Raw genomic sequence first — 14674 nt, 5'->3', positions numbered from 1 at the left:
CTCCAGGTAACAATATTTATTTATTTATCTAGCTGTCCATCCATCCATCCATCCATCCATCCATCTTCTGCTGACTGGGTTAATCTCACTAAGCTATTGATTTCTTTTCAGTAGAGTCTTGAGATGGTATTTATACTATGAGGGAACATTTTTGCAAAACATCAGGGAACTTCCCCTACTCACAGCAAACGGGGACTTGCTTTGTTGTAACACTTCTGCTCTCAGTTCTGAGCAAGTGTGTAAGTGGCTTGGAGAAGCTGGAAGCAAAATGGAGGTGATGAACAAGCATGAGGAGATTGTCAATCAACAAGTAGAAGAAAGGGATCTGGAGAAGATAGTCATATCGGAAAGCTATCAGTCATTAAAGCAAAATAAGTATGGAAGAGTGGATGAGTTAGCGAGATTGGACAAGAAGGATAAGCAGATGGAGGATGATGAAATGAAGGTTGTTGAACCTTCACAGGACTCGGAATATATTTTTCAAAAGGGTCTGTTTGATGGGTTGAAATTGGAATGTATAATTACAATTCTCCATTTGGGCGGGGTTGCGGGATATATATCTAAAAGAAATGATGAGCCACAGAGAACCAGAAAGTGAAGTGGAAGCATCTTGGGGTGCAATCATGGATAAAATACAAGCAGAAGAGGTGAGAGAAGTTGTAGGAAAGAAAAAACCATATGCAAGAATGGAAAAAGAAGGAAACAAGTGAGTGGGAGCAGGAGAAAAAGAGATGGTGAAAAATAAAATTGTCATAGATTAGTACTAGGCAAACTGCCCTTGTGGGCCATTTTAACCTAGCCAATTATTCCACCTGAGAATCAAACCCTGCACTTCATGTCTGTAAGGTAAACACATTAACTATTATGCCAACCTCCCACCCTACATAAAACAGCCGCACCATAAACATCAGGATTTGAACCTGTGCAGGGAAACCCCAATGGATTTCAAGTCCACCACCTTAACCACTCAGCCACAATTATGTAGCTTAGCAACAAACAAAAGAAAGAACTTGAGAGGTACAAGGTGTGGGCTATGTTAATTGCTACCTTGGGAACTTCTCCTAAAGAGGTAAGAGCCTTTATACATCTTAATAAAGAGACTTACTGTGACATTTTATTCGAGACAGGGCAGGATATGGAAAGCTTTTTAGAGAAGTTTGAAAAAAAAAGACTGCAATCCATGAAACTCTTATGTAGTACAGATATTTAATAGAGAAACAAAATAAGAATTGTTGGACAATTTCAAACTGAAGTTATTAAAGAAGCATTAAATGACTGCTTAATGACTGCACGCAAAGAAGTTATGGACACTACAAAAATATACTATGATAGAGATCTCTGGTCTCGGGGATGGGACTGTGCTGTGAGTTTGAAAATGGAAAATGATAAAACTGCATATTCCAAGTGTAATAAAGGTTTTTTCAGATATAGGGACCAGCCAAAAACATATTTTTTTCTGTGGGAAGGATGATCACTTAATAAGTAACTGTGATAAAAGGAAATGTTTCATTGTGGAAAGATGGGACATGAAGCACAAAAATGTGATTTAGTGTGGAAAAAAATGTGGAAAAAACAGACATGCTTGGGTAGATTGTGACAAGCAGATACAAGTGAAAGAACAAGAACAAATACAAGGTGTGTATAATATAGAAAAAGTGTAGAACATGAATATGAAGAACAGGATGCAACACAATGGGAGAATAAAGAAAAATAATAGATGAGGAAGGTGAACATAATGAAGCTGAAGAAGAAGGTATAAACTGGAAAATAGTGAGAAGAAAAAATAATTCAATAGGAAAAAGGTGAAAGAAAAAAAGAAATTTAAAAGTGTGATCGTGAAAAAAAATAGAAAAAGGCAAATGGCAAGATAGTAGTGACAACAAACTTGTACAAAGCTGAAAATCTTTTCTATAAATGTTAATAATATAAATAATATTAAAAGAAGATTAGGTGTTTAGAATGGTGATATGCATATAATTATTTTAGAAGATACAAGAATATTAACAGAAGAAGGAAAGTTACAGACAAAAGAACTATGGGGTAAAAATATTGTTTGGAATATGGGAAAAGATAAATGTTCATGGATTTGTGTGTTATGTAATGAAACAGTAAAAGTCTAAGATTATACTACAGTGGAATTAGATAGAATAACAGTGTTAGATATAAGGTAAAAAAACAATGTGTATAGGATTATTACAAGTTATGCATATGTTACTAAAAAAAGAAAGAGAAGAAATATTTTTAAAAAATCTTAAATTATGTAGGAGTGACTATGGAAATAATATTTGTGGTAGATTTTAATTGTGATTTAAGGAAAAGAAAGAGAGAAGGGAATGATGTTAGGAAGGTGTATGAAATAATGAAAACTGGAAAGTTATATTTTTGGGATAATAAACATAGGACTTAGAAAACAAATGAGATTAAAACAAAAACTGATTATTTTGCAATATCTGATAGTTTGGGAATTATAACAGAAGGAACAAAGGAAACAGGTTTTTCAGATAATTTGGCTATATGGTTAGAAGTGAAAGAAAAATTAATACATAAGGTTAGGTAAAGGTACTAAAAGATTTGCAGAGAAAAGCACCGGTGTGGAAACACAGCAGTCACAGTTCAAAATAGCCACAGGTAGAATAGGCAACAAACAGCAGTCAGCAGATAAAGTAAATCCAAGCATGGAAACACAGCATTCAAAATTTAAAATATCCAAAGGTAAAGTAGGCAGCAAATAACAGACAGCAGGTAAAATAAATCCAAGTTTAATGCGTATACAAACTGGTAAGCGCTTTCATTATGGAATCATAGCTTCTTCAGACCTTAATGAAACAACACCCAGGATTCACTAATCCTCCGTGTAAGACTAGATTAGTCTTACACAGAAGAGCCAGTCTAAGAGTAAGATGACAGCGCGCCATGCATATTAATGAGGGCATGCTGCCTCAACTCTAAGGCTAACATGGAGCGTGCACGAGTGCAGGGAGCATGTCGGACTGCCAAGCAGTCCAAAAATCCATGCCCCTGCAAATCTGACACTCGGGAAATGTCTACTTACATGAGCGAGTCCGCTCAAATGTGTACATACCCAACACTACACTCCCCCACATTCTAAACCCCTGTACAATTATAAAATGTAAAATATTTTTTTTTTATTATTTCTGATATAGCTGGCCGTATTTGTGCGTGTTTACGTGGGTTTGCCCATTGCTTAGCTACAATCAGCAGTTTAGACACCAAAGAGGATAATAAAAAACTTATATGCAAGTTAAGCAAAATAGTGATAGTGTAGTGGTAGAGCCTTCGCACAAAGAAGAGGCATTCCCGGTTTAAGTCCAACCACTCCCCCTTCTATTTTCTGTTGGAAATCTATAAATAAAAATAATTCCTGACATTTATCATTTAAATTTTTGTAAAAAGCATTGAAATGGCCTATGTAGTAGTGAACATATTATATATATATATATATATATATATATATATATATATATATATATAAGAATGTGAAATGGTTATGCATACTGATGGATGCATAAGTAATGTATCTTAAGCAATGTGAAACACTGCTAAGCAAAGTTTACCAGTATTAAGCATATTTAAATGTAATTGCTCATAGCCGAGCACTGCGTTAACTAGCGCAATGGCTTTGCACGTTGCTGCTAGGGTTTCCACCTTTTCAAATGGCCATAGTGGGACATTTTCGGGGCACACATCAGATTTTAAAGGCTGACACAAACACACTGTCAGTACAAAGGATAGAACTTTACTTTTTTGCCTAAATAAAAGCTTATTCTTGTAGCAGTTTAGTTGCTTATCCTGTTTCTTATAGCATGAAGGTATTTTAGATACAGAAATGACTATATTATACAACTATTACATAAAATATGGGACATAATTATGTCCTACAATCTCAGGACATTTGCCATTTTTAATATTTTTGGTCAGGACACAACCGCCCAAACAGGGACTGTCCCTCTCAAAGTGGGACAGGTGGTAACCCGAGTAGCTGCGCATCGCGCCAACTAGTGCAAACAGAACATGTTTGCATGGAGTTGTGCTCCGTAATAGCCAGCGCAACGTCGGGCAACATCGAGCAACGTAGAGCAACATCGGGCAAAGTTGAGCAAAGTTGGCTAAACACAGCCACACCTCCTAGCCGGTCTGGCCAGTAGTAAAATAAAAAGCAATGACAGGGCTCGAACACGGGATACTGTGCACCATAATCATAGTACTGAACCACTAAGCCATGACAGCATTTCACAGCCATGCACTTTCAACACACACATACATATCAGTGGAAGTTTACCCATTGCTAAGCAGGTGTGCCTTCAGCTGAGTTTTTTCAAAACTGGCCAATCACAAATAAGTGCGGTAAATGAGGCATATTTAAGCTCCATAGGCGGGAATACTTGCCATAACTGGTTGTAGCTCCCATCTGCAGGCAGCATGGCTGGTGCTGGAGAGGGCTCTCAATTTCGAGCGCAACGTTGGGGCATTGAGTAGTCAAAAGTAATGGTTTGGCTCCTTGTCCATAATCATGAGGCTAGACTCCTGCGGGGCCAATACCAGGGCACCCAATATAAAACGGAAGCCTGGAACTGTCTAGCTCATGAACTCACCAGTGCCACAGGTGTCCCTCGGACTGGTGAGCAGGTCAGACAGCACCACTCAGACCTGAAGAGACACAAGGAGGATCATCTGGACCAGTGGATCCAGGAGGCCCGTGGGATGGAAAATGCCCCACTACTAAGTAGCCATGGAATTAATTATGTAAGAATTGCTATTCTAATCTATACTATGGATAGGTATGTCTCAATATCACTTCATTTACTTCACAGCTGCAGGTGTCCGCGCTGTGAACCAGCAAGCTTATGCAGATAGGCTGCTAAGGCTGCGCCATTAGGCAGGTTAGTAATCATTCTGCATGTACTGTTATATAAAATAAATGAGAGAGCCTCTAGAAAAGTGTTTTAAGTCTTTAATAAAGGTATAATTCCTGGAGTGTGTTTGTGTCATTTTCTTTGATATGTTGTTGTACTCTTGTATTATAGAAATAGTACTGTTGTATTAAGCTCTGTTAACCCACACTTTGGTAGGCCCATATAAAGTGGATGAAGGGAGTGCCAGTAGCTTTTAAGCATATTTACAGTCCTCAGCTGTTGGTTCATGCCCAGCATGTACAGGTTAATCTGGCAAATGAGTAGCTTGGTATTGTGTTCCCCAGAAATGTCACTGTGCTGCCAGAAATGTAGGGAGCTGTTAACATATAACTGATAATTTCACATAAACATATCTAAATAATTATAGGAAAGTAGAGCTGTCAGTGTACCATCTCAGCAGTAGTGTGTCTGAGCAATTCACAAAATATGCAGCAGTAACATCTGCATCCCAGACAATTTGCATGTCAGATACAGCTCATGTATATAAAGATCTAGCAAACCCCATTTCACAATTTAAGGACAATTGGGTAGTGTAATAATACATGTAGGGGGCGGCACAGTGGTGCAGCGGTTAACGTTGTTGCCTCACAGCAAGAGGTTCTCCGGTTCGATTCTTGGCTGGGGTGCCTTCTGTGTGGAGTTTGCATGTTCTCCCTGCGTTCGCGTGGGTTTCCTCCGGGTATTCCGGTTTCCTCCCACATTCCAAAGACATGCATCTGGAGCATTTCTCCCCGGGCCTCCACTGAAAACAGGCTCTGTGGAACCTAGTCGGACATTCCCGGTCAACAAATGTTAAATAAATAAATAAAATAAAAATAAATAAATGTAGGGGACATATAAATGCAGTTATTAGGAATGTAGTGTAAACTAGAAGGATATATAAGTTGTTAATGGAGCTATCTTTTTCCACCCTACTGTATGTGCATAAAAAATGCAATTCCACACCTCAGCGGGTATGTCTAATCTCAAAGCATTTGTTGGGACACATGTCCTATTGGTTTATAAATATCTGCATTTATTTTGATGCATGTGCCCTGTTCAAATACCACAATATTGGTGGCATGTTGCCATCAATTAAACCTGCATACTGCTGTTTTGTCCACTGTTGTTCTATATATGCATGTGTTATGCTTGCTGTTCAACTGTTGGAACTGTGGTGTGTTGGGTTAATGGGAATACTTCTGCATGCTGTTATAACTAATTGGGAATGCTGTTGACTATTACTAACCCATATTTTCATTAAATCCTCCAAAACATAGAACGTACAGGAAGGCTGGTCCCAGCGGACCCACCTGTCCCACCTCAGCTGACGATGGCACCTGGCACCAGCAGGTCCGGTGCCCAGCCTGAGACCTCCTCCTCCATTGGCCCTGTGCCACCTTTGGGTGGAAGCACTGCAGGGGATGGTGCTCATCTCCCCGTGCAAGTGTGGGTGGAGGAGGGCCACCTATCACCCTCCAAACGGTCCGGGCTGTGGTGCGTAGAGAGATTGATCATTCTGTCGCTGATCCTCTATGTCAGCTTGAGGCATGAGTGGCGCAACTCATGGGTGAGCCTGCCCCTCCTACGCAGCCCCCAGCACAGCCACCCTCTAGGCTGTGAAGGTGCAATGGTGACTGCCCATGGGTGGGGATCTCAGTTCCACTGTTGTCATCTGTGGGCTCATGGGCTTGATATTTTCAAACATCCTTCCCCGTCAATGGTGTTCACCCACCACATGTGTCATATTCCACCCCTGTATGCATCTTGTTTGTCTTGTCTGTTTACCTCCCCAACCTACCTCCCCAAATATACCTACTTCCCCTACCCCACATTCCACTCTCACCTGAAAAAAAAAAGGGCAATCTGCTCCCAAAAAAAATTACGCCCCATACATAGCTGCCCATTTTGCACACATGTCCACTGGACACATAAAATGTAATTTAATTGGCAGTAAAACATACTTTGTTGTCCTCGCCCCTCTCTCAGGGGTGGAAGGTTTCATATTTTCCTCCAAATTTATTGCATATGCACAGCTGTTGCTGTTAAAGAAATGGGCAGCTATGGCCCTTCCCTACACCCATCCTGCACACCCCGAGCTGTTTTCCCTACTGTCTTTTCCTGTTTGTGTCCCTTTTTCACCACTTTCCTATCTTCCCATTTTCTTTTCTTTCAAAGAAATGAGCGCGGGGATTAGTGTGAGTAAGCACTTTTAAGCAGTAGTTAGCGGGTTTGCGTGAGTGTGCGCTTGTTTGCTCTTAGCTAAGCATTGCTAAGCATCATGCAAACCTGCGCAAACCCACTTACAGCTGCTTAAAAGTGCCTTAGTCAGTCTGTATGTGAGGGCCCTTGTTCTGCTCAGCAGCAAAATAAAACACCTCTATCAGTCTCGAACCCAGGACCTTGTACACACTACACTGCATGAAGTACCACTAAGCCACAGTAGCTATACAACAAGTTGGTGCTGAAATAAATATATCATGCATCAGAGTGAGTGAATGTAAAGGAAAAATAGGAATGCCATAACACACAACTTGTTCTGTGGATCTTTACCAGCAGTTGTTGTGGAATTGCATTACATGACTGTGATAAGAGAAGCAGCCATTCTAGCAGGAAATAATGTTACAGCAGCACTTTACAACCCCCACACAGTATCATAGCAGGACAAACACTGGCATATCTGATTAGGGCAGAGGCCATACCTCCCAACTGTGCCTAATTTTCAGGGATGTTCCTGATTTTGAAACAAATTTTAGCTGTGTCCCTCTGAATCCCTCTGAAAAGTACTGACATTGGCCAGAAAATTGGTGAATTACACTTAATGAATAATGACAATAAGTAAGAGTTAGGCACTGCTTGTACTTCAGAAAAGGTGTATTAATCCATATGCTCTGGTTCTCTCAAAGTCTCAACTTAATGGCACAAATATTTTAAAGGTGTACCTCACTTTTACCTACTTTTCCCTGAGTCTGTTCAAATATGTACCCGAGTGTTTGAGAGGCCTGGCAGAGGCAGAAACACACAGGCATATCAGCTTTTCTGCTGTTACACACTGTGCAAATAACTTTGGAAGGAGTTCCAGAAGCATACCCTTATGTAGGAGTACAGAATTGAAATACAAAAGGATGTAGCCATGTACTGGTAGCAACCAACTGTAACAATGCCATTGTTCCAGTGCTGAAACGACCGGTGTGGTGCACAGACAAAGAATAACAGGCTAACCTCTGGCTACTATGTGGATAGGTCCACAGTTGGGAGATACGCAGACAGCCTACTTGCCTTGATAAACTAACAGGTACACAGCAACCCTTTAAGTCCAGCAAGATAAAATTCACACAATAATACACAATGCTCTCTGTAGTTCTGCACCCGTACCCAAATGTAGAATATACCTGCGTGTTCAGGGTCTACCAAGGATGTAGGTAGGATACTCAGTACTGAAGTTTATTCAGTTTTCTTGAGCAGCCTGTGCTAATGTCAACACTAAAAAATCACAAACTGTTCAGAAGTGAGTAAATTAATATTCACAGTAAAGCAGTTCACAAACAATTCATGTGCCAAAGGAATACATTTCAATAACTAGCTTTGTATGGCAGTTAATTGTACAATTAGAAAAGAAAGTATATACTCCCATGTATCTTGGGTTAGCATTTTGAGGGGTGAGTACAATTCTACACTGACAAGTGTGTACTGGAAGCAGCAACATTCAGGTCTGAGTACAACATTTAAATCACTGGCTACACCCCTGGCTTCAGATATAAGAACTATACCAACCTTCTGCCTTAAACAACAATGACCACAGCAAGCAAGCATGATCCCCATCTTGGAAAGCTGAAAGGGCCATGCCTACCTGAGTTAGCAATTTATACAACTGGGTTGCTATGACAGTGATTACTGCAATTACCACACAGCAGGCTGCATGCAATTAGCAAATGGTGGCCACCAATTGGTGCAGAGGCCATCACATGCACATGTGCAAATACCTATAAAAGCAGGCTGCAATTGCTGCCAACAAACTTAATCACTCTATTGCAGAGACTGACAGAGAGAGAGACAGAGAGAGAGAGAGAGAGAGAGAGACAGTGAAAAGCAAAAGGAAAAAGAAAAAGAAATAATACCAACTCATACAAAGGAAAGGTATGTAACAGATATGTATTTACTGGCATGTAGTAGATGTTTTTGAAGACTACTCTACATAATGTGAACCATTCATATGTGGCATTAGTACGTATCTATGCACAGATGTCCTGCTTAACTACTGCCATGGGCAATTCAGTGTGTACCCTTGGGCAGTGGGACTTAACTGTGAAATGTGTAGCTCAGCAGTAAATGCCAAACATCTGATCCATGTTATCTGTGTTCTCTACAGTAGTGTGGCCTGTTTGGGGGATTAGCGCAAACATTTATATAAACATGGGTGTGACAGAGTAACACATGCATGATAGTCATATTAAAGTGTAGCTTAGCATTGGCAACTGCTGTACCAGGCTAGTATGCTAATCTAGCATTTGGAGCTATATATACCCCCTCTAATGTTACTGTGTGTTCACATGTGACACCTGTTCATGTTGCAGCAAGGCCCACCAGTTCAGCTGTGAGGCCCAGAGACTTATAAAAGTGTGGACCTTGTGTGTGTATAGGACACACATACGGAGAGATATATATGTGTCATATATATTAACATCTGTATATGTGCATAGAGCAAGGGACATATTGCAACTGTTTGTGAGGGGTGGATATATATATATGTTGGTGAAGGTTGTTATGTGCATATTTGTATGTAGGTTTTAGTGTGTGACAAGCAAGACAGCATACAGTGCTGGTATATGACATGTGGTAGTTAAACACTGTGGGTGTTTTGTTCAGTTTGCAATGTTGCAGCCAGTGAGGCCTGCTAAAGCTACCTGGGCTGTGAACACTTTCAATGCATTTCTCACAAGACTATTCGATATTATTACATTACTGTATACCTCACATCCTTTGTATAATTGATATTCCCACCATAGGTTCATAGGTTCATACTAGGCTATCTGCCCTAGGGCATTTATAAGCCTAGCCAGAGTGTGTTTGGCTTTCACCACCCATTTTAAATTAATTTTGCTATGCCCTTTTTCGAGGTTAGTATACTGTGCCTCTGTCTAACAGTGACACAGAAGTGATACCTGGGGTAAACCTACGATCTCCCATCCACTCATCAAGATTCCTCCTGAAGAGAGTCAATGAGGGACTCTGCCTAACCTGGACTGGGATTTTATTCCAGAGTGAAGGGAGCCTCTGGGTTATGAATCTGTCCCTCCAGCATGTCCTGTTTATTTTAGTGCTGAGGTTCAAGTCTCTCAAGCGCGTAGCTCGATGGGATTTGGATTTTCTGAGGTGCAGCATGTCCATTAGTTCCAAGCTGGACATGGCTTTATACATCAGGCACAGATCGCCTCTGAGCAGGTGGTATGCCACTGAGTAGAGCTGGAGTTTCTTTAACCGGGCAGCATATGGCATCTGTTTGAGCCCTTTGATCCTCTTGGTGAGGTACTTTTGGGGTCTTTCCAGTTGCTGCAGGTGTCTGGTAAGGTACATCCCAAAAGGGGCATTGTACTCAATTATGGACCTGATGAGTAAAGAGGCACGATGACCTCCCCTGATCTAGATGTGAATCGCTTCATGATTAGGTGGGCTATATAAAATGTTTTTCTAACCACTTTGGCCACATGGTTGTCAAATGAGAAATTGCTATCAACTTGGGTCCCCAGGCCCCTAATTACTTCTTCTGTACTTAATGGATTACCACCTATGTGGCAATTTGTGGGCACTTTGTTTTTGCCAAAGGGGATGACTATACACTTTTTGGTGTTTAGCTTGAGGCCATGGCTCTGGCACCAGTTGTCTGTTTCTATGAGGCCCTTTTGGAGGATGCTTGTGTCGGCTGGAGAGTCGATTATGGCACCCAGTTTGCAGTCATCTGCGAACTTGGTCAGCCGCAGTCCTTCCATGTTGGCCTGTACCTCTGAGAAATATATACCGAACAAGAGAGGTCCCAGGACTGAGCCTTGTGGGACACCACTTGTAACTGGTTTAGAGTCTGACATGGCTCCAGCAATTCTAACCATGTGGGTTCTGTCTTTGAGCCAGTTTGCAACCCATCTAGTGACATAGGGGTTTATATTTAAGCTGGTGAGCTGATCTATAATGCCTGAGTGGGGTATTGTATCGAAGGCATTTGCAAGGTCCAGGTAAGCTGAGTAGACCACCTTCCCCTCGTCAATGGCCTTGGTGACTGTTGCAAAGAAATCAACGAGGTTTAAGAGGCAGGATCTGCCCTTAACAAAGCCGAACTGGGTAGGATCCAGTGTCTGTAGGTCCCCAATATTTTTATTTATGAGGTCCATGATGATCCTTTCCATAGCTTTGCAGACCAAGCTAGTCAGGCTTATGGGGCGATAGTTTCCGGGATCTGTTGAGGCACCACCTTTGTGGAGAGGGACCACTGTTGCTGTATGCCACTCTTTGGGTACATATCCTGTAGTAAGGCTGAGATTGAACAGTAGTTTTATTATTGGGTTTAGCTCTTCTTGGAGTTCATGTAGGACGCAGCCTGGGACACCGTCTGGTCCCATTGATGCTGTATTTTTTGCTTTGGAGAGGGCAGCTGTTACCTGAGCATCTGAGATGTCGGGGGGCAGCACTCTGCTGGGATAGATATTTGCCCTTTTGGTGGGGAGGGAGGGGAGTTTGCGCTGAACCTGTCAGCTAGGATGTTGGCAATGACTGTGGGTTCGGTGTATTTTTTGTCATTTTAGACTAATTATGAACATATCTGGGAATTCCCACCCAGGTTCCTAACATAATTAAAGAAAGCCGTGTGATTATCCTTAGTGTCCTGTGCAATTTTTCTCTCGAAGCTGACCTTAGATGATTTTATGAGTGCCCGTAGATTTTTGCTAATACTGATCAGTGATGCCTTCCCTTTTTGGGATTTTGCTCTATCATGTAGTATCTTCCTCCTTCTATTGTATAGTTTGTTTATTTCTGTGGTCCACCAGACAGGACGTCTGCCTTTGGAGGATTGGGTCTTGGTTTTATTTGGGATTGCATGATCCATGCATTCCTGAAGGTGTTCATAGAATGCGTTTATAAAGGATTCTGCGGTCTGAACCATATTTTCCACAGGCCCGGGGGCTTTGAAGGATTCCACCTCGGTTTTGAGGAGTGTGAAATTTGCTTTAGAGAAGTTTTTCACTGTGGTTTTCAGGGCAGAGAGTGGAGTCGGGATGTGAATATCCAGTGAGATTAGTTTATGGTCTAATCTTACCAGTGAGGGATACACTTCTGGTCTGGAGCATAGAGTCCCCATGTTGGTGATGATCAGGTCCAGTATGTTTTCCCCTCTTGTGGGAGTGGTAACAAGTTGTTCCATAGCATTTGAGTTTATAAATTCTAGGAACCTTTGGGCTGGGGTGTTGGAGCTAGAGTAATGCTCCCAGTCTATGTTTGGGTAGTTGAAGTTGCCCAATATAATGGTGTTTGGAGAGACCTTCATATTTTCCAGTGTTCTCAGGAAGGCCAAGTGGGGTTCCTGGGTTTGGGAGGGTGGTCAGTAGCAGGCTATAAACTAGAAGGCAGTTTTATCCACTGTTAGTTGCACATGGATTGTCTCTGATGCTTCGTGCTGTGCCACCAACCTGGAAGTGTGGGTATCTTTGACGAATATTGATACTCCCCCTCCTTTTGTGGTTCGGTCCAAGTTTTGGGGCCGAAAAGCATGGTATGAGGTATAACCTGGTAGTGCTGGCATGCTCCCAGGAGCCTTGAACCAGGTTTCTGTTACTGCACAGATATCGATGTTCTCCATGCCAAGGAGAGTTTTGAGTGGGTGCATCTTGCGGTTTAGACTTCTGGCGTTGAGTAGTATTACTCTTAGTTTCTTATCCCTTGTGATACCTATGGAGGTGGGTTTGTCTTTTGAGCCTTGCCTAAAAAAAGGCACTATGGGGGTAGCAAGAGCCTTTGCCAATAACCGAAAGCCCAGGGGTGACAGGTGCAAGCCGTCCCTAGCGAAGCATCGTGGCTTGTCGAGCATGTCATCCCAGGCTGACAGGCATCGGATCCCCTTTGAATGACACCACTACTTAAGCCAATTGTTGAAATTGATCATCTTGTCTTCATATTGTGGCATCATTCTTGGTGAGGGTAAGATGCTACTCAAGTTCAGGGTCATACCGGCCTGGGCTACATGCTCAGAGAGCTCCTCTATGTCTCTTTTCATGTAGTCCAGGGAGGTATGTCTCAGGTCATTCACACCAGCATGGACAATGACTGAGTCATATTTGTACTTGCCTTGGAGTGACCTGAGTGCTTGTGTTATGTGGCGGATCCTAGCACCCAACAGGCAGCTCACCGTGACCTTCTCCTTGTTCAGCCTGGTGAGCGGGACGTCAGTGTGCCTGACGATAGAGTCACCTATTACAAGTGTATCAGGTGTGTTGTTTAGCCTTAAGGGCTGTGACTGTTCGGCACACTGGCTTTGTGAGCTATGTGTTGCACGTGTTTTGTTTTGGGGTAGCAGTTGCTTGGGTGTCTGCTTTGGAGGTCTCTGCTGCTTAGGCAGATTTTTATTTAGAGCCTCCGAGTATGTTTTTGTGTGTTTATGTGTTTGGTTTGCTGTCGTGGTAGGTCTATGTGAGACTGGAATTGTAGTGAGTATGATTTCCTTCTCCTCCTGACTTGTTTCGCCAGTACTGAGTTGAGAGAGCTTAGCCTCCAGTATGGATATATGGTTGCATCTCTCACATGTGTTGGAATCTGTTGGGAGGAGGAGAGGGTTGTCTGTTTACATGAGGCAGTTGTAACATTGCCTCAAGATTCCCAGATTCACCGGCTGGACTGGAGAGGAGATTGACAACTGACCTTTGGACATGCTAGAATAGTATTGGGAATTCCTTTATAATTGAAAAAAAGGGCCAATGGGGAACAAGGTACTCAAGGGGAGTTTGTGAGGGTGTAGTGCTTTTAATTTTTTAGTGCTGACTTGTATAATTGCTTTAATGAGCAAGTGCCAGGTAACTTAAATGCAAAAACGACAAACAGTAACTTTCTTTCAAGTGAAACAAGGAAATAAGTACAGTAAGGTATGCAGATATCACTAGGGATCCACAGAAGCGCTGAAAAGCCACGTTTTAGGTGGAATTAGTGTTTCAGGGAAATAACAAGCAAACAAACAAAGCTAGATTCAGCCTGGATCTAGTCTATGCTATAGCAAACAAGGTGTACCAATTTCAGTAAGAAACAGTTCAAATATGCAGGCACTATAAGCCTTTAACCAGAAATTCCCAGCTCAGAAGGGCAGAGTCCAGCCTCTCCTCCCAGAAGAGTGCAGACCATGAACCCTTTTAATGTAAAATAACTGGCCTGAAGCCCAAGTGCTTAAACCAGAATGAATACACCTTTAGAATAACAGACACTGAGCCCTCAATCAGCAGTTCCCAACTTAGAATGATGTAAGCTACCTGTTCTGCCACTACAGTGCAGACTACAAGCCTTCTTAATGTAAAACTACTGGCCTGAAGCCCAAGTGCTTAAACCAGAATTAATACACTTTTAGAATAACAGACACTGAGCCCTCAATCAGCAGTTCCCAACTTAGAAGGATGTAAGCTACCTGTCCTGCCACAAACCTTCCTAATGTAAAACAACTGGTCTGAAGCCCAAGTGCTTAATCCAAAAGACTTAGAATGATAGCTACACTTTAATCAAGTTACTACCAAGCA

The 14674-nt window shown here is 41.9% G+C and overlaps 1 non-coding gene across 1 annotated transcript; it reads right to left on the bottom strand.

Moving 5' to 3' along the window:
* Positions 1-899: 899 nt before the first annotated feature.
* On the bottom strand, positions 900-981 carry TRNAS-UGA. The gene has a single exon. It is a non-coding gene; the product is annotated as a tRNA-Ser (tRNA).
* Positions 982-14674: the final 13693 nt, after the last annotated feature.

This window comes from Protopterus annectens, chromosome 5.part1 (genome assembly GCF_019279795.1).
Source record: "Protopterus annectens isolate FY-2018-M chromosome 5.part1, PAN1.0, whole genome shotgun sequence".
In the NCBI taxonomy this organism is placed as follows: Eukaryota; Metazoa; Chordata; order Ceratodontiformes; family Protopteridae; genus Protopterus; species Protopterus annectens.
This window is presented reverse-complemented; position numbering and strand designations above follow the sequence as displayed.